We start from the raw sequence: 24,466 nt of genomic DNA, 5'->3' as shown, positions 1-24,466 counted from the left end.
TCCAGTCCACATTTTTATTCAGTGTACACCACCAGCAAAAAGCTGTTTCAAAGCCTGCAAGAACCTGATTTCTAGCTTTGAATTCATCAGGGACACCACAAGGCACCCCTATAGCATCGATGTACACTGTTTTGTCAAAACTGCCAAGTGGGTTAGAGAAACGTTTCACCCTGTAATTTTGGGAGTGATGGTATTCTCCAACCGGCCACAGGTGTACCTGCGAAGCAAACATGGTTACTGCACACAAACCAGTCCAATTAGCAGGTAGAGATTTTCGCATTCTACCACAATCCCAGTAGATGTCTGGGTATGGCTCTATCTTATAGTCAAACGCATCACGCTTCCAGCGCCGACCATAAGAGCCATCCTCGATTAGTTCTTTGCCTGCTGCTGTCAGGAGGATACAGGATATGAGTTTTTGCACATTTAAGACGTGTCTGTCCAACACTGATACTGCCATAGGTGCGGTTGAAACAAATAAAGGTAGCACCCGATGCTACTTCAACTTGTCCTGCAACTGGTAATGGTGGTGAAGGAACTGAGAAACGGGGCAGCGGAGGGCAAGATTTGAACAGTGAGTGGCTGTACCTCCAGTGAGGTTGTGTAGATATTCTAGTGAGCAAACAGTCCACCAGACACACTACAAAGGGACCCACTCTTGGTTTGGGTTCAGTGCGACAATGAGGATTTCCAGGCAGACTGACCAGTGACAGGTTTGCTGTGTAGCCTTGACAGATGAGGCATGATGAGTTTGTCATTGTGCGTGCAGTATAATTGACATACTGCATCCACAGATTCTTCAGGGGCCCTGTCTGGTCCATAGGGGTCAGAGGTCAGGTGTCTTTTGGTTCTGTGTAGAAGTGCAGTGTTGTTGTGAGTGGTAGTGTTTTGTGAGACACTTTTGCTGGGATGAGACGAAGGCCATAATATGGGTACCACTATGATGACAGCGATCCCCACAAGACAGCACAAGGTGCCTCGGAGACCGCACATGCCTGGCTGCCTGAATGGATGCCACGGACGTTGACGTCTTTCCATGTTGCACACAGGTGAATCAGTGCTTTGATCAATCGGCGCTCCGAAAGTTGTTTCCTCCCACAGTATGTCAATACTGTGACCGTCTGCTTCTCTTCCTGGCGTTATGAACACTCCTGGTCCTCAGCGTGTTGTGGAGTTGGGACCTTCCTGCAGTGGCTGGCGTGTGCCCAGGTGGCTCTCTCAGCGATTTTGACGGCAGTGTGGGTGGTGAGGAGGACCTGGAACGGGCCGCTCCACTTTTTGGACCTCCAGTGTTTTTGCCTGAGGTCACGAATCACGATGTAGTCGCCTGGAGTAAGGCTGTGGAGAGGATGGTTGGCCGGAGCAGGAAGGGCGTCCTTTACCAGTCTGTGGATTTGAGATAAAGCAGAGGACAACGTCTGGCAATATTGCAACATATCATTTTCATAGAAACAGGTCTCAGGGAGTGGTCTATTAACAGGCCCTACTCCCAGTTCGGGAGGCCTGCCAAGGAGGATTTCAAAGGGACTTAGATTTGCGCGCGCTCTTTTTCTCATTCTCATGTACATTAGCACAATCGGCAGGGCTTTAGTCCATGAGAGACCTGTTTCTTCACAACACTTTGCAAGTTTTGATTTCAAAGTGCAATTTTCTCTTTCCACTGCACCCCCACTCGCTGGATGGTAGGAGCAGTGTTGTCTCAAGTCAATCCCAAGAAAACCTCCTAGCTGTTTAATAGCTTCACTCACAAATGGTGTACCATTATCACTACTTATTTTCCTGGGGATACCCCATCGTGGTATCACACACGTCATCAGGGCCTTGGCCACAGCAGCGCTGTCCTGCTTTGAGGTGGGAAACACCTCAACCCATTTGGAAAACATGTCAACCATCACAAGGCAATATTTCTTGCCTTCACTTGGGGTTAGTTCAATGAAATCCATCATGACATGTTCAAAAGGTCCCTCTGGTTGTGGATGTGCTGCTTGTGGCTGTCGTGTAGTTTTACCTGCATTATGTGTAGTGCAGATATGACAGGATTGGCAAAATCTTTGAGAATAGGCTGTAAAGCCTTTTGTGAACCAATGTTTTTTTATCAGATCAAACATTCCCCCATTCCCCCCCAAATTTGGCAAAATGTGGAAAAAAGTGTTTTGGTAAACATGGTTTACTGTCAGGTCCGTGCCAGATGCCGTTAGTGTATGTGCAGTCGAGTGATCGCCAGATTCCTTTTTCATCAGCAGAAGCGCTAATATCTGTGTGTGTGTGTCAGAGTTGGAAGCACTAGTGTCTGTGTGTTTTTCAGGGTCAGAGTGAAGCAGGGTGTGGGTGTGTCTTACTCCATGTTTTCCAGCAGCAGCTTTAGCAGCTGCGTCTGCTCGTGCATTTCCAGAGTGGTATTCCAGAAAGGAGGTTCAACAAACTCTGAGTCTATCCCTGAACTCTGAGTTGACTTACCCTGTGAAGTGAAACTCTGAGTTTTCAGTTCCAGGATAGCTGATCTGAGTTAGGTAAGTCGACTCTGAGTACGTTAACTCTGAGTTGAGCTCGTGCCTGACGACTAGTAAAAAGCCATCATCAATGGAGCTCCGATACTGTGATTCACCATGGCAACAGGGGAGAAAACAGGAAGCAGACATTTTCTGTGGGGAAAAAAAGTAACACGGCTGCAGCCGTAATAAAAATCACTGACAGAGTTTTAGATGCGGCCGTCTTTTCATTTTGAATTTAACATCACTTTCTTTTATATTAGCCTTTGAGGAAGTGGTTGAATGTTGTTCAGTGTTTTATTTTATTTTAGGCTATTTTATTTAATTCAAATCGGCTGAAAATATAAAAACAGTCTCACGATGGCTCCTCACTTTGGTTTTATTTCACATATTAAACAAAGTAAAAGTTTATTCAGTGGATATTTTAACTTGTAGTAGCTTTTACCACCAACAGATGCTGTTTAACACACATCTGTGTCCTAACATCCTGCTGAGTAGATGAACATGAAGTGGTGCTCACCTCCACCACGTCCGCCAGAGACAGAGGAGCTGGTCCTGAGTCAGGTCGCTGGGTGACCAGAGGCTGAGGGCGTCACTCTCCCCCAGTACCCAACATTGGAGTCAGACACACACGTAGCCTACTGTCTACAGATTTAACTAGAAGTCATTTAATCTTATACTCAATGCGGCTGCAAACTAGAAACACGGACATTGAAATTACGTTGTTGGAAAAAATACAATAGGCTCTACTGATGGTTACTTTTGTAGCTATCTGTGGGAAATAAAGAAAGTCAAATGAAATGTGAGTTATTTCTCTTTTTCTGGTTGCTGAAGGTGATTGATTAACCTGCGAAGTGATTAAAAACAAACAAACAAAAAAAACAAAACAAAGAGGATTGTTCAGATCTGAGAGCACGTCAGCGATGTGTAGCCTGATATTCGCTGTGCGGCCGGAGAATATAAATGACGGACTGATGAGAAGCGGTCTACTGTTCGGTTCAGTCCTCGTCGGGGAGTGAGAGCTCATCTAAATGAATCTAAATTCTCCTCCTGGTGTAAAACTATGTGAATTATTTCTGCTTCAACACGATCGGACTGAAGGAAAGGACAGCTGCTGTCAGACAGCTCCGTCAGACTCAGGGTTTCTTCAGGTAAACCTGCCAGTGAGCAGGTTATGTTCACAGAGTCAGTTACCGCAGTAACAGACTCAGAGTTTAAGTTACCTCTCTTTCTGGAACTAAAAACTCAGAGTTTCTCTCATCTCAGGGTTAACAAACTCAGAGTTTTCACAAAACCCACTTTCTGAAATACCCCCCTGTAGAAACTGAATCACTGTTGTTAGTGTGAGCCTGACATTTACACACAGCAATGGCTCTGGGCAATAACGCAGCATCCAATAATGCAGAAACTTTGTCACCATTCAGAATAGGCTTTCCATCAGATTTTATGAATTTCCTGTGCTTCCATAGAGCACCAAAATCATGCAAAACGCTTAAAGCATAACGACTATCGGTCCAGATCGTTACTGATTTATCTTCTGCTAGTTTACAGGTCTCTGTGAGAGCAACTAACTCTGCAGCTTGAGCAGAGTAGTGAGGCGGCAAAGAACCTGATTTCAAAGTCTCATGTAGTGAGACTACAGCATAACCAACCTGTTTTTTTACCGGTTTCTGGGTTACGGGATGCTGAGCCATCAACAAACAAAACAAAGTGAGGATTAATCAGTGGAGTTTCAGACAAATCGGTGCAATGGGTGCACACCTCGTCCAACACAGCAACACAGTTGTGATCTTCACCCTCCCCCTGAATGGGAAGCAATGTAGCAGGGTTAAGAACAGTACATCTTTTGATCTTGATGTTAGGCATGTCAAGCAAAACAGTATTGTGTCTTAGCCATCGTGCTGTGGAGAGATGTGAGGTTTTCTGTTCAAGCAAAATTAGAGAAACAGCATGAGGAACAAGGAGAGTCAGATCTGAATAACCTACAGTATCCCTTGAAGCCATAACAGCTTTCTCAGCTGCTGCTACAGCCCGGAGACAACGTGGCAACCCAGCAGCTACAGGGTCGAGTTTAGCAGAGAAATAAGCCACAGGTCTAAGTTTCCCCCCATGATCTTGGAGCAGCACTGATGTCATACATGCATTCCTCTCATCAACAGTCTGTGTGAATGGTCTGCTCGGGTCAGGTCGCCCTAAAGTAGGTGTTGTCTGTAGAGCTAGTTTCAGGTCAGTGAAGGCCTTTTCAGCCTCAGGAGTCCATGTCACTAAATCATGTGATTGTGGGCTTTTACCATGCACCGTGGCACCAAGTGGTGCTTCTAACACTGCATAGAACACATTCCCAGGAACGAAAGAACTTGTTTTTTGGTTCTAGGCCTGGGAATGTTCTGAATTGCCTCAACACGATTGGGTGAAAGGGATTTCCCGTCGCTGGAAATCTCATGACCCAAAAATGTGACCTTTTGTCGGACATGTTTTAGGAGTCGGATCGTATCGCGTTCGCATTGTTCTTTTGTTGGCGCACAAATCACAAGGTCGTCCACATACTGCAAAAGTGCAGAGCCCTCGGACAAAGCCAGAGGCTCTAGACTTTTCCGCAACGCGTCGTAAACAGTACGGGACTCGCAAACCAGAACTGACTATCTGGATGAACAGGAACACTGAAAAATGCATTGGCCAGGTCCACCACCGAAAACCACTTGTGACAAAATTGTGTAAGGATTAGGAACTCGAGGAGCTCTCGGCTGTACAGCATCATTTACGACTTGCAAGTCTTGTACAAAACGCCATTCAGTTGGTTGACCTTTGTCTCTTATTTTCTTCACAGGAAAAAATAGGAGTCCTCACAGGAGAAGTGTCACAAGGCACAATTACTCCTGCCTTTTTCAGGGACTCAAAAACCTTCAATAGCCTCAGGTTTGGCAAGGTGTTGGCAAGGTCTGTAATCAGATTTGGGGGTGATCACCACTGGTTCTGCTGTTTTAATTAGACCAACATCATGTTTTCCTCGAGCCCACAGAGTCTTAGGACTTCCTGGAGGGCTGGGATGGCTGCAGCCTCAGTCTCTGACAGAAAAATGTGCGAGGATGTTATAGGTGGAACTAACTGAACTGTTCGTTGTGTGTGAGTGGTTGCAGAAAAACCTTTCTAAATGCATGCAGTTTTGGATTGTAAAACACATGTGGGTCATCTGTGGGGTCCCACTTAGTGGTTGATCTACATGCACGTGCAAAAAGACCCAAATCCTCCCATTTATCAGTGTTTGCTTTTTCAAGTGCAATGTGCGGCGCAGAGTTATTTACATAGTACTGATGTTTTTGAGTGGGTGTAAGTTGCACAGATGCAATGCATTTGTTTTCTGTCCAACATAGGTGTGTGATACACAACCGTTCATTTTTGTATTTGTCATCATACCATTTCTTTTCATACTGTCTATCTGGACCCACTGAAACAAAAGATGTACACTGAAGTGAGTCATTTGGCATGCACTGCACGTGCGTGTGTGGTGGGCCAGGGGGTGTGTGTTTTCTGGCCTCTTCCAAAAATAGACTGCAGATATCGCTCTACGGTAGCTTCCACTGATAAGCATACAACAGCTGATCAGGGCAATATTTCACAAACAACTGTGCATTTTCATGAGGTTTTATGACTTGAACACCATCTGGTGTGGGAATAAGAGTTATTCCCAGTTTGCACATGAGATCTCTGCCCAATAAATTTATAGGGCAGCAGTCTGACAACAGAAATGCATGTTTGAAGTTGGTGCTGTTATCATCGGAACATTTAAGAGGAACAGTAAAATGTTCACGTACTACTACACCAGAAGCACTTGCAGAGTTGACAAAGCAGACTGACATTTTAGGAGAGCTCAGAAACTCCTTTCCTTTGATCACTGAGTGTGTGGCACCAGAGACAACAAGGAAAGAAACCATTCTGTCATTCACAGATAGAGAATATGTTGGCATTTTCTTAAAGGCATTGTTTTCATATTTCACATATGTACCAGCTGGAGGTGAACATTTTGTTTCAAGGAAGGTTATTGCATCACATAACAATTCAAACGTGTGATCTGTAGTGTGCGATGTGGGTGTGTTACCAGGCTCCAGATGCGTCGGGTGAGTCAGAGTAGAGAATGAGCTGTCCGGCCGCACCCCCCTTCCCTTCTCTCAGTCCGCCTGGCTGGAGGTCGCAGCTAGAGTCTTGGTGCAATCCTTGGCCCAATGTCCTTTTTGTTCACATCGGAGACACACTTCTGGATCACAATAAGAGCGTCTCCAGTCACCGTATCCTCTGTGACCTCGTCCTCGATATGCAGCCTCAGTTTCACCTTTCGCCTGTACGCAGTCAGAGATCTTAGCAGAGTTCATCCGAGGTGGGAAGGCAGCTGTAATTACTGTATACAGCGCGGTAACAGCATGTCTATAGTCTTCATTTTCCACGTCGTCCCAGTCATGATGTGAGCAGCACGTGTCGCCACTTGGAAACTTTTCTGAAAGCTTTGACCAATCTGCTGCTCCCATTTTCAGGATTAGCAGGCGTTTCAGTTCAGGAAGGGTTGGGCTGAATTCTCGACAGAAAAGTTCTAAGTCCTCATCAAATTTCTTTCCACATGTACTCGGCTGTGGCAGGTGTGCCATGGCCTCTTTCACATCAGTATCAGACCTGGGGCGGAAAACCATTTGGACGCCCCGGGCTCCTGCCACCTCCACCATGGGATAGGTGCCGGTGGCTCCTGTATTATCTTCCTTGTTGGCCTTGCTTCTGGTGTAAGGTCGAGGAGTAAGAGGGGAATGTTCTCCAAAGTTTGCAGCAACAGATGTGGTTTTGGTTAGCTGTCCTTTGTTGGCACTGAGCTTCGCATCCCCTTGTTTGTGTCCCGCTGCGCTCATATCTGGTTGGGAAGCAGACGATGACGGTTTCTGGTCGTCCGGGTATGGCGGTGGTGCTGGAGACCGTATTGGCGGTGGTGGTCTCGGCGGTGCTATGGGTTGAACAGGAGGGACGCGTCGAGGTCATAGTCCACTCTGAGACACTGAGGCATAGGACCTGGAAGTGGGGGATACAGAGAAGAAACCCGATTCTGAGAAGACAACTCTGTTCTTTTCTCATCACTTGCACTCTTCTTTTCCTTCTCATTTTGACTAGCACATTTACGTCTCTCCCTGCATCCACTTTCCACATCCTAAAGGCTTTCAAATGCCTTTCAACCTCCCCAATTTTTTTTATGTGACACTTTTCTTTTTGCTTTTATCTCTTTTATTCTAAAATTAATCTTCTCCTCCAACAGATTCAGCTGTCTCATGCTGAATGTCCCTCCGCAGGGAAAACCAAACTCTCTCACCCAGACATGTAAAGGCTCTATAGCCTCATTACCATCATTAACCTTTATGTAATTTATGTTTGGGGCAGCCAGGTCTGGTCCTACGCCAGCTTCCTGTTTTTTTGCTGGATTTGCCTCCCATTGTTCTACTTGTCACTTGTCCCAGTGCACTTTATATTTATCCTTAAGACCCGGTCATTACCATGAATTCAGTTTAATTACGCTACAAATTCTGAAAAAAAGCAGCCAACCAGCGGTGATAACCTTAAGAGACCCCTTGTCTCTGCTTGGTTTCACTCGGCCCTGATTTGGCCCCCAATCCAGCGGTAAAACAGCTTAATAGGATAAACACCTTTTCTTCCTATTAGCGCCGGTGTTCCCAGAACCCGGTATTACTCTGCCCTGAATTGGTTCGAGTCGCCCAACTATCACAATGATCAACAGAAATCCAGCAAAAATTACTAATTTACTTAATTTTTTTTTTTTTTTTCCAAAACATAATTATAATTATTTACTCATTTATTTTCCCTCTTAAAGAAGTTTCGTTTCTTTCAGTATCTCACCGTTTGTTAAGCAACGTGGTCCTTTTTCCCTCAATAAGGATTCCAGTGATGACGGTCCGGGGCCGCAGCGGTCAGTCCTCTCGTCTCTTAAGATTTTTTCTCGAGGTAGAGGCTGGACGAAGTTTTCCTCCAGGCTGGCCGGTCACAGTCCGCTGCAGGCTCCAGATCCTGTCACACAAGGAATCCCACTTCTGACACCAAATTGTTGTGGAAATTTGTCTTATTTGTGAGATATCTGAAACAAACTTGTAAGAAATACCAGTTGTCTTTTAAGGATTTTATTCTTTATAAAAAAGGTTCATCAATCAACAGAGTGGCATGCGGTCTGCAGAAAGAAGAACAAGATGAGACAGTTGAGAACCCTTTTTGTTAAAGGAAAGGAATGCCCTGTGTCCTTCTCATGTCTGTACCAGGCTCCGTTCCCATAACAAGAAGCACATATCTCTCTTTGTGCTGACAGTACAAACATTCGAGGATGTGGGAAGAACACAGTGAAGACAATGTAAGACGACATAATGAATAAAAATGGTATAGTAATGCAATTTCCCATTCCAGGCTTTTATGGTGAGGGATCTGATGTTCGGCTCCCATTTTAGGTCCTGGGTGATAATGGTGCCCAGGAAACGGCAGGACTCCACAGAGTTGACTGGGGAGCCACACAGGTTGAAGGAGGCGGGTGGGGCTGGGTTCTTTCTGAAGTCCACTACTATCTCCACTGTCTTTAGAGCATTAAGCTCCAGGTTGTTCTGGCTGCACCAGGTCACCAAATGGTCAATCTCTCACCTGTAGGCGTACAGGTTTCCAGATGTTACCAGTTCTGGTCCCAAAGCAATTTTTTCAACAACTCAACCTTTGCATCACACAGTTTATATGGAGAAACAAACCACCCAGGATAAAGATGTTAATATTGCAAAACCCTCTAGAAAAAGGTGGACTGAAAAGTCCCCAATTTTGAGCATTTCTATTGGGCAGCACAAATTACAGCAATGTGGGTCTGGCAAACAGTGCAAATCCCATTCACCTAAGTGGAAACAAATTGAACAGAACCATTTAACAGAGTTCAAACTGGAATCAGTTCAATATAACAGCTCGCTTAGCTCTCTTTTGGTTACAACAACAAACCCAGTTATTGTCCATACTTATAAGATATGGCAGCAAATTTGGAAGAAAACGGGCTGTATTCAACCTATTTATGACAAATCCCCTTTCCACTCCAATCCCTCTTTACCTAAAGCCCTTAGAGATGGTATTACAAACCTATGGTTTACAAGAGGTATTACAACTTTTGGGAATTTGTTCAAAGATGGAACCCTTCAGACTTTTGAAGAGCTCTCATCTCAGTATGGACTACTCCACACCCATTATTTCAAATACCTCCAGGTTAGGCACTTTGTTATCTCCGAACAGGGTGGCCATCTTCAACCATTAAAAGAGCAGCCTCTAGATAAACTTGTGCGTAGTAAACAGGGAGTGGGGGGGGGTTTATCAAATCAAATCAAATCAAATTTTATTTATATAGCCCAAAATCACAATTCATTCTTTATTCTTCATTTTATCTTGAACAACAAGTAGCCATCAAAATGATATGTCAGACAAACAAAATAATCTGTTCGAGAGGGAACAGGAGGAAGCAGAAAGCTTATTTAGTCCTGTCCCTTCTTCACAACTTCCTCACATCATAAAATAAATACAACAAAAAAGAAATATATAAAAGTAAAATACAAAGTAATGACAAAATGATAAATACAACAAAACAATTAACAAAAAATCAAGGCATACTTAAACTAGCCTCCTACAATATCCTAAACTCGAAAAAGTTAATTCCCCAGTCACTCCCCATATACCACCAAAGTGAAGTACTGTATTCCATAACCCAGCCGTGATTGCAATTAGTTATATTTATATTATACATATTGCTTCGTATAAGGAACAGAAATGTAATAGAATAATTACATCCAGAAAATAGATAGTTGTTTTGAGGTCTTATTTTTTTATTATATTTGTCAAGAATTGCTTTCTTGTATCTGTTTTTAAACTGTATAGAGCTAGTACTTTGATTTCTTCTTCAAGACCATTCCACAATGTTACCCCATAGACTGATATGCACATGCTTTTAAAAGCAGTACGTACACAAGGTTTTTTAAAATTTAATTTTCCTCTTAGATGATATTTACCTTCTCTATCTTGAAACATTTTTTTAAATGTTTTCAGGCAGTGCATTATTTCTTGCTTTAAACATTATTATTGCTGTTCTAACTTTCACTAAGTCCATAAATTTCAAAGTCTGTAATTTAAAAAATAGAGGATTCGTATGATCAAGATACCCAGCATGATTTATTATCCTTACTGCTCTTTTTTGCAATGTGCATATCCTTTTTAAGGTACTCTTGTAAGTATTACCCCAGATTTCAACACAATAGATCAGATATGGTAATATGTGTAATAGCGGATAAGGTCTAACGTCTCATTTGGAAAAGTCGGCGAACCCCTGGGTATCCCACACACTCAGAGTCTGGCAGAAGGTAATTAATATTTGTGAGATGCATAGAATGTTGAGAATTTTCAGATGGTTTGCCTATGACTCAGATTTTATTCCCAATAGGCACAACTCTAGTTTTAAATCATGGACATTGTATGGTCTCACAACACTCCTTTCACTTACTCGAAGAAAGCCTGTGCACAGCTTTGAGACCTTGCGGGATAATCACGGCTTGGCACGAAACAAATTTCATAGATACCTGCAATTACGATCATATATTGCTTATGAATGTAAATTGACCGACCTTACAGAACGTGAATCAGAATTTTTCCACACATATGGCATGCTGGAGACAATGTGGTTCAACTGTTGCTAACCACTATCATATCTTCTGGGATTGTCCCAAGTTAAATGATTTCTGGAGGGGTATCCAGGCTTCCTTAAGCACGTTTTTTAACACTCAAATACCTCTGGTTTTTGATGTTCTGTACCTGGGTCTTGTCTCTTTTTTGAAATGCAGGACCGAGATAAAGCTGCTGCAATTACTTTTGGTGGCTAGTAAGAAAACAATTACAAGGAGATGGTTAAGCCCGATTCAGCCTACCCTGGATGATTGGATTGGAATTACCCTAGAGATATTTAGGATGGAAAAATTGAGCTATCAATTAAGAATCCAAAAGGACAAATTTTACCAAATCTGGAACAACTGGATTTCATTCATAACCCCCACGAGAGCAGATTTCATTTGATCTCACTGGTAATATTACTTCCTAGATTACTTACTTAATTTCTGACTGGTTATTGTTAATTATTTCTATGACAGCAGCAGCGGGCGACCACCCTGGTTCCTGTACATAGTTCCATTTAAACTGTGAGATGAGAGATGAGATCTACAAGTAAGTTGTACCAGAGTTCTCTCTAAGTGAGCATGTAAATCTCATCTGGCTTTGTGTACCTCACGCAAATTATCAGTACTGTCTTTTAAGAGGATAACCTGTATCCACTGATATTATTCCATTACAATTGCTGTGTAATTTAAGTTATTAGAGGAAAGTGGGTACTACAAAGGCCGAACGTAATTTAATCCACGACCCATGACTATACCTTTTTTGGACTCGCATGCCTGGACGGCTGGTGATGCGTTTTTCCTGGACTCAAACAAACAAAACCGGAAGGACACTTGTTTTCACTCTTACCAATGTTGATATGCTGGTGTATTTATGTCCATTCCAAATAAAGATATAATAAAAAAAAAAAAAAAAAAGATATTGTAATGAGTGCACAGTACAGAAAGTGTAGTGTTGCTTGATTCAAGATATATCTACATGTACTCAGCACTCCAATGCTCTTTGCCATCTTAGTACACAGATACTTAATGTGGGCCTTCCAGCAAAACTAAATTAATAAATTAAAAATTAAAACACTCCAAAATTTGTTTTCATAAACTCTTTCTATTGCAACATTATTCATTTCTACGTGAACATCTTCATTCATTTTACGATGTCCAAAATTTATAAATTTAGTTTTGTTCAGGTTCAATCAGCGCTGCCCCTCCTTAGACGCAGAACACGCGCTGTGCGTAGGGCCCCACGATCCGTGGGGGGGCCCCATTTTGCACAAGGGGACGCATTCTCCGCAAATGCGCAAAGGATGCGCATCGCTGCCGTGAGGCACGCTTAGAGCACCAAGTCAGCCAAAGGCAGGAGAGAAAAAAAAAGAGACGAGTAATCTGACGCCGCACACGTTGCCGCAATGATTGACAGCACGCAGCATCTGACCAATCAGCGGTCAGATGCGCCGACAGGCAGTTGGATGCAGGTGGAGAGATGGCCTCCCAACGGCAATATGAATCGGGAGCAAGCAAAAGAAAGACAAAGTCTAAACAAGAGGAGGCTCGTGCTTCACTTGAAGGTGGGTATGTTGTTGAAATAAAAAAGAAAACTTTGTGGCATAAACACCCCAGCTGCTAGCATGCTAATCATGAGACAGAAGAGAGGATAATTCTGTCTAGATGTGGACTGGAGATGAAATTTTCCAGCGGCCCTGATTATCATTTATTGAATGTCTTGTTAACTGCATATACATTCAGCTCTGTTGAAAAAGGAGCGGTTAATTGACCAGTTGGTGGTCGTATGTTGGCTCAGGTTTATAGCCTATCAATCTATGCTATCAATAGAAGTTTTGGGCTATTTTTATGGAGGTAAAATGTCGCCATCTCTTGGTGAATTTAATTTATAACAGTCATATAAGATTAGATAAGAAAAATTAAGATAATCCTTGACCCACAATGGAGAAATGTAAAGCGTTACAGCAGCAAACAGCAGTGTAGGAATATAGAACCTAAGCACTAAATGTAAAAATAAGTATTTAAAAATATTTAGATATAGAAATATCATCAAATCAAATCATAATGAATATTATTAGCTGTAGTCGTATTTGCATTAATTGCATTTTAATCTTTGTGAGGCTAGTATTTACATTAATTTCATTGTGTAATTTACCATTAAGACCAAAACAAAAATTAATAATCTGCTTGTATGGTGGATTTCTTGTCATAACAGGGTCAATGCTGAAGTTTGTTACTAAGGGTGACACGGAGCCAGCACCCAGTATGTCACAAGGGCCATCAGGCACCATGTCTACTGAAGCAGCCTGCATCTGTAAAAGGCTTGTTCCATTGTTGAAAGAGGCCGTTCATTTGATTTGTTCCTACTTATAAAAGGTTGTAAACCTAAATGGCATTCCGTGATACAGTCATTTTGTAAAGGGGGGGGGGGCCTCAAAATAAAATTCTGCTTAGGGCCCCAATTTTGCCAGGGGCGGCCCTGGGTTCAATGATAATTTATTTATATCAAACCAACTTTTTAATTTATACATTTCTTCCGTGACCACTTCCAAGAGCTGCTGCAAGTCTTCCCCAGAACAAAAAATATTTGTGTCATCCGCAAAGACAACAAACTTCAGTACATTTGAAACTCTACAAATGTCATTAATGTACAAAATAACTAGCTTCGGCCCCAAGACTGACCCCTGTGGGACACCACAGGTAATGTTCAGGTTCTTTGACTTGTGAAGACCCATCTGCACAAATTGAAGCCTGTTTTTAATGTAACTCTTTATCCAATCCAATGCAACCCCTCTGATGCCATACCTCTCCAGTTTTTTAAGTAGCATCCCATGATCAATTGTGTCGAATGCTTTTTTTAGGTCAACAAATATATAGAAGTTAATCTGCCTGATCTGAACCCATACTGACTGTCCATGAATATATTATTTTTTTTAATGAAATTATCCAGTCTTGTAACAAAAAGTTTTTCAATAATTTTTGAGAACTGAGAAAGCAAGGATACAGGTCTATAGTTGGTGAAAAGGTGTTTATCACCATCTTTATACAATTACTTTAGCAACTTTAATTTTATCTGGAAATGTTCCCGTTATGAATGATAAATTACATATATGTGTTAACAGACCCACAATTCCATTTATTATTTTCTTTAGAAGACTCATATCGATATCATTCTAATCTTTTGACGTTTTACTTATACACTTTTTTACAATATCAATAATTTCCTTACTTTTCAGTTCCCAATATGACTGAATTTGGATTTCTCCCCACACATTTTTCCTCAACACATTTCTTCTCGGATTTATTTCTTTGGCCAGATTAGGACCCATCCATTAACAAAAAAACTGTTAAATTTGTCAACCACTTCATTCCTATCAGTAATTGTTATGCCATTGTCCGTAAACAATTCAGGGTAATCTGGTTTGGTTTGTCTTTTTCTAATTATATTATTTAAGGGAATAGTTGTCCAGTCCATCAGCAGGGCAGAGGAGAGCCATTAGCATTGGGCTAAGACAAGCGACAAAAGTAGCTAATTTGGCTAACGTTACATATTTCATGAAAATAACAAATCCCCGAAGCAAAACAACTAATTACCTGTCCAACAGAAAGACAGCAACCTCTGCATCACTTCTGGAAGTGCTACTTTTGGCTGCATTTTCTCTGCCATTGTTCTCTCTTGGTAACTCTGCTGCTTCTTCTTCTGCTGCTGTTTTATGGCTGTTGGCAAACAACTTTAGGTGTGCATTACCGCCACCTTCTGAACTGGAGTGTGGATCTCCTGCTAACTCCATAGCTGTGTCCAAATTCAGGGGCCGCATCCTTCGAAGGCCGGGTCCTTCGGAGAGTCCTTTGACGGTTGCGTCAACCATAGTTAAATTGGACGGTCCAGCCTTCGGCGTATTTCCTGGTTTGCGTCACCAGATGTTCCCGCCCTTACGGTTATGTCATGATTGATGCCGCCCAGGCCCGCGAAAGAGTTTTGACTGAATGGATTTTATGGTTTTCTGAACGTCTAACATTTTGAAAGCGAAGGCTTTTATAGCTTTACTTCCAACGGCATAATGCTAATTTATGCCGTATGCTAATGCATTACCAGGGTCACGTATTTTAACTGAAAGTCCGCTGAAGTTTAACATATCTGGCAATGGATGATCAAATGAGTAAAAACCGAGTATAAACCCAGAACTTACATTTAAATGTCAAGTCCGCGCCACTTGATGTCGCCATTGTTCAGTTTTCCCTCTTCTTTTTCGTGACTGAGCAGCGGCGCACAAAGGATCTTGGGATATGGGAGGCCGCGAAGGACAGTAGCGGTCCGTCCTCCAAAAAGCGGGAGAAGCAGGCTGCATTTGTGGGCTGCATTTGGAGGAGCCTTCGAATTTGGACATCCTTCGCGCAGCGTTGTGATTGGCCTTCAAATCCGCACTTTGAAGGATGCTGCCCCTGAATTTGGACACAGCTCATGTGGACTGTGTTGAATATATCCGGCAACGGTTCTTTAAACTCTGACTGAGAGGGAGGGATTGGTCAGAGATTTTACAGGCCTGCAGCTGCCACAGAGGTATGATTTATTTTGTTTATTTTTCTGAACACATTATGTATGGACTACTCTCAGGATGGAAAGGCCATTTCACCCAGTATAACAAAAAGTGTTTCTGAACAGGATTACCAACTATACCTTTAATATATTCCATATACTTTTTACATTGTTTTTATTATTCTCTAATATTTTATTATAATAACCCTTCTTACATACTCTCATAATATTAGTTAATGCCTTTTTGTATTTCTTATATTTAATCTCCGCCTCTTTTGTTCTATATTTTATGAAGTGCCTATACAGAGTATTCTTTTTCTTACAGGCATTTTGCAGTCCCTTAGTCATCCAGGGGTTTTCAGAATACTTATTCTTGTTACATTGTTTGCATATATATATACATATGACAGCTTTTGTCATACTCATTTTTGAATATGTCTAAAAATAATTATCAGTGTCTTCACAAACTTTCCAATCATAATTAATTAAATCATTCCTAAATGCAGCTATAGTTTCCTCAGATCTTACTCTCCTGTATTTAACTTCATTACACCCCCAGTTCCTATTGTAGTTACATTCATGAATCGCAAAGACAGGCAGGTGATCACTAATGTCATTAAATAATAATGCACTAACAGTACTACTCTCCATATTGTTTGTAAAAATATTGTCAATCAGAGTGACAGTGAGATGTTATTCTGGTTGGTTTTGTAATCGTTGGAAATAAACTCATACTATACATTGCTTCCACAAATGCATCCGTCATTTTATGGTTGTTGGGATTCAACAAGGCTATGTTAAAATCCCCACAGACATAATTGACTTTTTTGCTTTTCTTTAGCGAATACCCTTTCCATATTTTCTATAAAGATTTCAATGTTTGAACCAGGTTTCCTATACACACAACTGACAATGACATTTTTCTTTTTTTCCAATACATATTTCAATAGTAACACACTCCATTACATCATCCATGATTACTGACATATTGTCCACAACCTTGTGAGGCCTTTGTCAACAAATAGAGCCACGTCTCCTCCAGTTTTGCTCCCTCTATTAATGCAATTAAGTTCCTATCCCTGCAAAACAAAATCTGTACCTCTCTCTTCGTCAAGCCATGTTTCTAAGATGGCTATAATGTTAAAAGGCTTTTTGAACTGCATTAGATATTCTTTTATACTTTGGAAGTTTGCATATAAATTCTACTGTTAAAATGAATAATATTTATCCCATGTTCAACAGTAATATTGTTAAACTGTTTTCTGTATAACAACAGCAACTGGTGTTTGTTTTTAAAAAGATTATGTTCCGGATCTATAACCTGTTCATATTCTATTAAGTTTTGTTCCAAGTTATCACATTGCCTCAATGGGCTTTACAGTCTGTAAAGTGAACGACATCCTCTGTCCTTAGACCCTCGATTCGAGTGAGGAAAAACTTGCCATCTTGATGGGGAAAAAAAAAAAAAAAAGACCCTTTTAACCAGAAAAAAAAGACGACGGAAGAAACCTCAGGGAGAGCCACAGAGGAGGGATCTCTCTTCCAGGACGGACAGTCATGCAATAGATGTCGCATGTACAGAAAGAACAGCAATCACAGTTTACAGGTTGCATTGACAGAAAATCTGATAAAAATTATATATGTAAAGTATGTGGATCCAGGAGACGACTGAGCAGGACAAGGCATCGTCAGGGGGTGCCCGAGCCACACGACCTCCTGTCCACCGTGGTGACCTGGAAGAGGGCAGGCCACACAGGATAATTAGTAGTAGAGAGAGAGATCAGAATGAGGAGGCCTCAAAATTTACAGGAATACAGTTATAAGGAGATAGCGAAACAAGGAGAGGAACGATCCAACGGAGCCCGGGTGTGACAATCCAGATCTGACAGTATGTGGGGCTGTAGGAGCCAGGAGAGGTAGATGGTCTCTGGGGCCTGAGTTCATCAGAAGGGAGCCTGAATGAAAAGAGAGTAGGAGGAGAAAGAGGGGGAGAAAGTGACACAGCTTGCACCTTGTGGGAACAGAAAGAAAAACAAGGTTATAGAAATGCAATGTTAATCAGAATAAGCAGATTATTACTCGTCGGCAGGACAATGTGGCGTCTAATACTATAGCTTACTCACTGAGACTGAGTTGACCCACCGAAGAAGCTAGCAGTCGATGTCAAGGACTAATTAAAGGCCAAGTCAGAAAAAGTGAGTTTTGAGTTTAGATTTAAAGGCGTCAATAGAGCCAGATTGTCTAATATCAGCTGGGAGTTTATTCCAGAGGAAGGGGGCCTGATAGGAGAAAGCCCTGCAGCCAGCTGACTTCTTCTTAACCCTGGGAACCATCAGGAGCCCTGAATTTTGAGAGCGTAGTGCACGAGTTGGAGAATACAGTATAATAAGATCTGACATGTACGACGGGGCAAGGCTGTGTACAGTTTTGTATGTCATCAGCAGCACCTTAAAGTCTGATCTCATATGTATTGGGAGCCAGTGCAGTGAGGCTAAGATTGGTGTAATATGATCAAATTTTCTTGTACATGTTAAGACTCTAGCTGCAGCATTTTGAACCATCTGAAGACCTTTAGTGCTCCCATGTTGAAGACCCGAAAATAAGGCATTGCAGTAATCCAGCCTAGACGAAACAAAGGCCGTGGACAGGAAGGACCTAATTTTGGCCATATTGCGCAGGTGGTAAAAAGCGATCTTGGTAATTTCTTTTATGTGCTGATGGAAAGAGAGGCTAGAGTCAAAAGTAACACCTCAATTCTTAACAGTTGAACTTTGATCACGTGACAGTAACTCTCGACAGTTGTGTTATTTCTCAAAGGGGTGTCTCTGTCGAGGGGGAGCAATGACCAGCATCTCAGTTTTATCCGAATTTAGGAGCAGGAAATTTTCTGACATCCAGCTCTTCACGGCACACAGGCAGGTCTCCAATTTGGCGATTTGAGATTTATCATCAGCTTTGATGGGCACATACAGCTGAGTGTCGTCCACATAGTTCCACATAGTGGAAATGTATTCCCTAACTCTGTATTCCCAAACTCCGAGTATGGAACACCATACTTCACATCAGTAAATATCGATGTAGTACTTTTATATATACAATATAACAATATGCCGTGACCTGTGGTGTCAAATGCAGCACTGAGATCTAGTAACAGAAGCACTGAGGTAGAGTCTAAATCTAAATTAAGTAAGTAAGATGTCCTTTACCACTTTAGTAAGGGCAGTTTCGGTGGAGTGACAGGCTCTGAAAGCTGATTGAAAAGGTTCCAGGAGATTGTTATTAGTTAGGTAGCCTGAAAGTTGCTGGGACACAACTCTTTCTAAGATTTTGGAGAAGAAGGGAAGGTTGGATACTGGCCTATAATTATTTAGAGATCCTGGGTCAAGGTGGGGTTTCTTAAGTAGAGGCTTAACCACAGCAGACTTAAAACTAGCAGGGACAACACCTGTCATGAGCGATAAGTTAACAATATTTAACATTGTAGGTCCCAGTGCTGGCCATAGATCCTTAAACAGTTTTGCCAGAAGGGTGTCCAGGATGCAGGTAGTTGGCTTTGAGGATGAGACAATTTTAGACAATATCTCAGGGGAGATATCTTCAAAATTGTTTAGAGCCGGGGCTAACTGAGAATCGGCAGAAGGCTGTTTTATAATCAACTTTGACGAGGAAGCCAGAGATGATGAATTAATTTTGGCTCTAATATCATCAATTTTATTGCAAAAGAAATCTAAGAAATCATTTGCATTAAAGGATGTACAGCTCACAGACTGTGGTTTTTTGATTAAGTTTAGCCACAGTGTCAAAGAGAAATCTAGGATTGTGTTTATTATTGTTTATTAGGCCAGATAAATATGCTGTTCTAGTGGCATTAAGAGCACGCTTGTAATTAAGTACACTATGACAGCATGCAAGATGAAAAACGACTAATTTAGATTTTCGCCATGCACGTTCCATTTTCCTGCAGGCCTGTTTGAGATCTCGGGTTTCATTAGTAAACCAGGGCGAAGATTTCTTTGGTCGTCTTGTCTTGGTAGAGACCGGTGCCACAGAATCGAGGAGAGAAACGATTACCGAGTTAACTTAATTGGTGAATTTTTCCACAGGCTTTGTCGCAATCGCAAAAGGGGCCAGGACCCCAGCCAATTTATCACAGAGTGTCGCTATGATTGCCGGGCTGATATGACGAGAGGTGGAAACATTTGTGTCATTGATACAGGGACAGGCTAATGACGCTTCAAATGTAATAAGAGAGTGGTCCGACACAGCAGAGGAGACGGAAGCAACATTCAGGGCTGACGCATCTAATCCATGGGAAAGAATCAAATCCAGAGTGTTACCACTGGAATGAGTAGGTTCATGAACGAGCTGAGTAAAGCTAGACATATCGAGCAGACCCAAAAAAGCTTTACTTAGAGCAGTGGTTCTCAACTATTTTCTGTCATGCCCCCCCTAGAGGACAGAAATTTTTTCACACCCCCCCTGAATTGAAATATTATTGAGAACCTGATAATAATTATTCATTTATCTGTATAAACCACTGTATGAGTTGCTGGCACCAGCATTCTGCATACAATCACCTGATTATCAAAATAGATTAAAAACATCTGCATCTCATCTCATCTGTTAACATCTGCAACAACTTCAAACAATTTCCAAGTTTAGTTTATTAACTCAATTTGTAACATTTAAACAAGACTGTGATTCTCAAAACAGAGAAAAAAGCGCAAATGATTCACTGGGATGTGCATTTTTATAGACTTAACACATTAACATTCAAAACTTTAAACTGTAAACATTGGTCACTTGTCAGCTTCATCAGCTTATTCCTTTTCAAAAAGGACTTTTTAATTTTTTTTGTGCAACATTTGCAACAATATTGCTTTTTTTTAAACGTTATTTTACTACGCACTGACAAATCTAAACATGTACACACTTATCATCATATGGATGCAGTTAATGTGGGATCCTGACCCACCAAACATCCTGGAAAATGACAAAGTTACATTTTTCTCTTAATTACATAATCACCATCAGTAAACGGGACGCCGTCTGTCACTCGCAGGGAGGGAGGCTGTTTTATGGAGGAAAGATCACTGAAGTCTCGGTCAGTAGGGCTGACTTAGCAGTGATGTTTTTCACCGCGACAAACACTTGCCGAGTTAAAGTTTTTTGCCGGGGACAGACGCCGTTTTTCGGGCAGAAATGTGACGAAGAGTCGGTTGGACCGACAGGCTGACAGACACTTTTCCACATATAATTGCTGTATTTTTTTCCTCATAAGTTGCCAAAGACACGACCAGTTACCACGTTACTGTTGTTTGGTCCTGTAACATTGCTTTGTGGGACATTTCTCTACATTTTATTGAGTGTCGGACCTGTTTAGTTATCACACAGTGAACACCATCAGATCGACAACCCCCCGCTCCCCACCGTCGGCTTATCTGCTCACACTGGTTCGGTTCGCCAATACTGTGCCTCTGATACCTCCGTAGGAGCATCAGAGGCAGAGGGAAATTTCACCCCTCGCCGCATCTGAAACTTTCACACAGAGGCAGATGGGGAGAATTGGCGCAGGATCCCCGCATGCAAACAGCAGTGTGAATGGGGCTACTAATAATGACAGTGGAAAATGAAAATGAAATGAAAGTCCTGACCTGCCTCTCACGCCCCCCCGACACCTCACCGCGCCCCCCACCATTTGAGAAGTACTGACTAGGAGAGTCAGAAGGCTTATTTAAGTGGATATTGAAATCCCCAATAATTAGGATCTTATCTGAACTAGTTACAAGATCTGCAATAAATTCACCGAATTCTTCTAGGAACTGGGAATAAGGCCCTGGAGGTCTGTAGATTACCACCAGGGGAAAGCCTGTTACTACTTGATGGAGATGGTTTTAACACCAGGGCCTCAAAAGAAGTAAATTTAATTTCCTGGTTGGAGCTTAAACTGAAAATAGATAGATGTAGATTAGAGCAACGCCTCCTCCCTGTTTAGAGGCCCGAGCAACATGGGCATAGTTATAATGAGGAGGGGAGGCTTCATTTAATGGCAGAAAAGTATTAGATTTCAGCCATGTTTCACATAAGCCAATCATGTCCAGCTTATGATCAGTAATCAAATCATTAATCAGTAAGGCTTTGGTTGACAGTGATCTAATATTAATAAAGCCAAGGAATTGGAACAAGGTACCTTTTAGTAGTTAGATTTGGCTGCCTATGCAGGTAGGGATGACGGGATGCCATTGTGATTAGCTTTGGTATTTTATTATGCGAGACTGTGTAAGGTGCTTGCTAAGACATTTCCCCACTGTCAGAGGTGGAGATCAAGATTAAATTATTGTGGTTTATAGGGGTGTCAACATCTACACGTGTAAACGGGTACGCGGATAATAAATCATAACCGTTTAGAAAAGTTTACGCGTCATTTTTCCTCCTCGTTTATTTCTCACCAATATATAGGCCTATAGTATTTTTAGGGGTGATAATGTTGCCTAAAAGCTTCAGATAAAAACATTAACTAACTATACAATTAAATGTTCCCACTAGTGCAGTTATCCGCATACACAATAGATGCATAGGGCACAATGTTCTGTGATATATAAAAAAAACCCGCGGCCACAGCTATTTGTGTTTTTCAGACCCGCGAGACCACTTAAAGGCAAGACAGCTGCTGTGTAGAATAGGCTGCGGAGGACTTGAGAAGAGCGCGGCGCTCATCTTCTCCATGCGCAAATGTCGTCCTGCTGAAAACAAAAACTGTTAGTTTTTTTCGATTGCTAAGATGCATTGGTCGAAACTGAAGCGACATGTTCAAAACTCTTAACACAGTCTGCAAAACAGAAATGCATGTGGGCTTAACTGTCTCACTGCGTTTGGCCTCATTAGAAAGCATATGTTGGAGCCTATTGATTCTTTGTATTAATTATTTGGAAAATGGTATATGGTAATGGTATAAAATAATGCTAATGATAAGGATGACTATTCAGGATATATATTGTACATGAACTATTATTTATGATCGTTTTGCTGCTCAGGTCCCTCCTCCTAGTCAGGCCATCCTCCTCCTGTGATTAGGGAGAGAGGACAGCTGGTTTGTGCTTTTGTCTGTTTTTTGTGTTGAAGGAGTGAGGAGTGAAACAGTTTATCAACCACTAAATTACGTTTTTTATTTGCTCATTGTCTGAAGTCAACCCGGAGAATATTTCTGTTTATGTAAATAAATTCAAAACTTTTTGTTGAAACTGGAAACATCTCCGCGAGTGCTTATTATTAAGTGAGTCGTGGACCTCCTCCTCAGAAACTAGGGTTTTTTTTACCTTTTTTGAATGCAAGGAAGGAAAGTGGAAAGTCGGCGGATCACTCGCCGACAGATGAAGAAAGCAGCCGGCGGGCCGTGACTAAAATCAGCTGATCGACTCTATGAACGAATGCGCCGTTGCGCTACAAAGAAACAATCGAACACTATGGAAGGCAAAGTTGTGGATTGTGGATGTGGATTGCAATAAAACGGGGACGTTGGAATGATGTTTAAGAATGAACTTAACGGAAATTAAAGGAATTTGTGTGGTTATTTGTGATGATGTCTGACACACCTGAGACCGCAACTGAGTCTGAGGACATGTTGAAATCGCGCATTGCTTCGCGCAGAGGCAGATTGGGAGCATGCACGAGGAGGACAAATGAAATAAAGGCTTTGATGACTGACGTTGGAAATGTTGATAAAGTCAAAGACACATTTGAAGCGTTTAAAGGAGCTGTGGATGAATTTAAAAATGCTCACAAATCTGTGCAAGAGCTCTTATCAGAGGAGGAAAAGGAAAATGATTATTATGACTGGTATGAACCCAGAATAACTAACCTGAATTACTTCATGAAAGATGTTGAAACATGGAAAAGAGAAATTGCACAATCAAAAGTTGGACCACTGGACAGCATATCAAATGTGTCACACAAATCAAAGTCTTCCACTTCCACTGGATCATCAACCTCCAGATCTTCCTCAGTCTCCTCAGAGTTAAAAAAGGCCAAAGCGGAACAAGCTGCTGTGATGGCTCGAGCTGCTGCATTGAAAGAAAAACACACTTTGCAACTGGAGGAAACAAAACTGAAATCAAAGATGGAGCAAATGGAGCTGGAAGCAGACCTCGCAGCATCAACTGCTAAAATAAAAATCCTTCAAAGTGATGAGGTGGATCAGGAAGCTCTGGGTGATGGCATGAAGGAGTATTATGACTCTCACCATGAACCAGAAACAATGGAGAGCAATGTAGAATTTGCACAGTTAGGTGCAATACCCAAAACTCCACTTCACCAAACCATCTTAAGTCTCCACAGACCTCCACCTACAAGGGGTACCAACACACCAGAAAATAAACCTCAAAACAAGAATTTAACTGAAAAACATAAAAACGAAACTGCAAATCATAATCACACCATAACTAATGCTGCTCATGATAACTTGGATGTGGTTATTCAAAGACAAAGACAAATGACTTAGCAGAACTCATTGTCTCACAGCAAAACCTGTCTGTTACCTGCAAGAGAGATTTCTGTGTTTGATGGTAACCCATTGGCATATCAGTCTTTTATCCATGCATTTGAACACTTGGATTGAAGACAAGACTAAAAATAATCAGGACAGACTCTACTATCTTGAGCAGTTTATCTCTGGTTTACCAAGAGACTTGCACATGGATGGGAGCAGGGGCTATAGTGAAGCAAGACACCTCTTA

General features: G+C 41.7%; 1 long non-coding RNA gene across 2 annotated transcripts; it reads right to left on the bottom strand.

The window, feature by feature from the left end:
* LOC311252655 lies at window positions 1-24,451 on the bottom strand. 2 transcript variants are annotated; one of them, XR_014621554.1, is made up of 3 exons: window positions 8,632-24,451; window positions 8,373-8,540; window positions 1-1,386 (listed from the first exon to the last, which is right to left on the bottom strand). It is a non-coding gene; the product is annotated as an uncharacterized lncRNA (long non-coding RNA). The 2 variants fall into 2 exon arrangements; XR_014621553.1 differs by having other exon boundaries at window positions 8,373-24,451.
* Between the last annotated feature and the right edge of the window lie 15 nt (window positions 24,452-24,466).

The sequence above is a fragment of the Pagrus pagrus genome (assembly GCF_965226575.1).
Source record: "Pagrus pagrus genome assembly, contig: HAP1_SCAFFOLD_61, whole genome shotgun sequence".
In the NCBI taxonomy this organism is placed as follows: domain Eukaryota; kingdom Metazoa; phylum Chordata; class Actinopteri; order Spariformes; family Sparidae; genus Pagrus; species Pagrus pagrus.
This window is presented reverse-complemented; position numbering and strand designations above follow the sequence as displayed.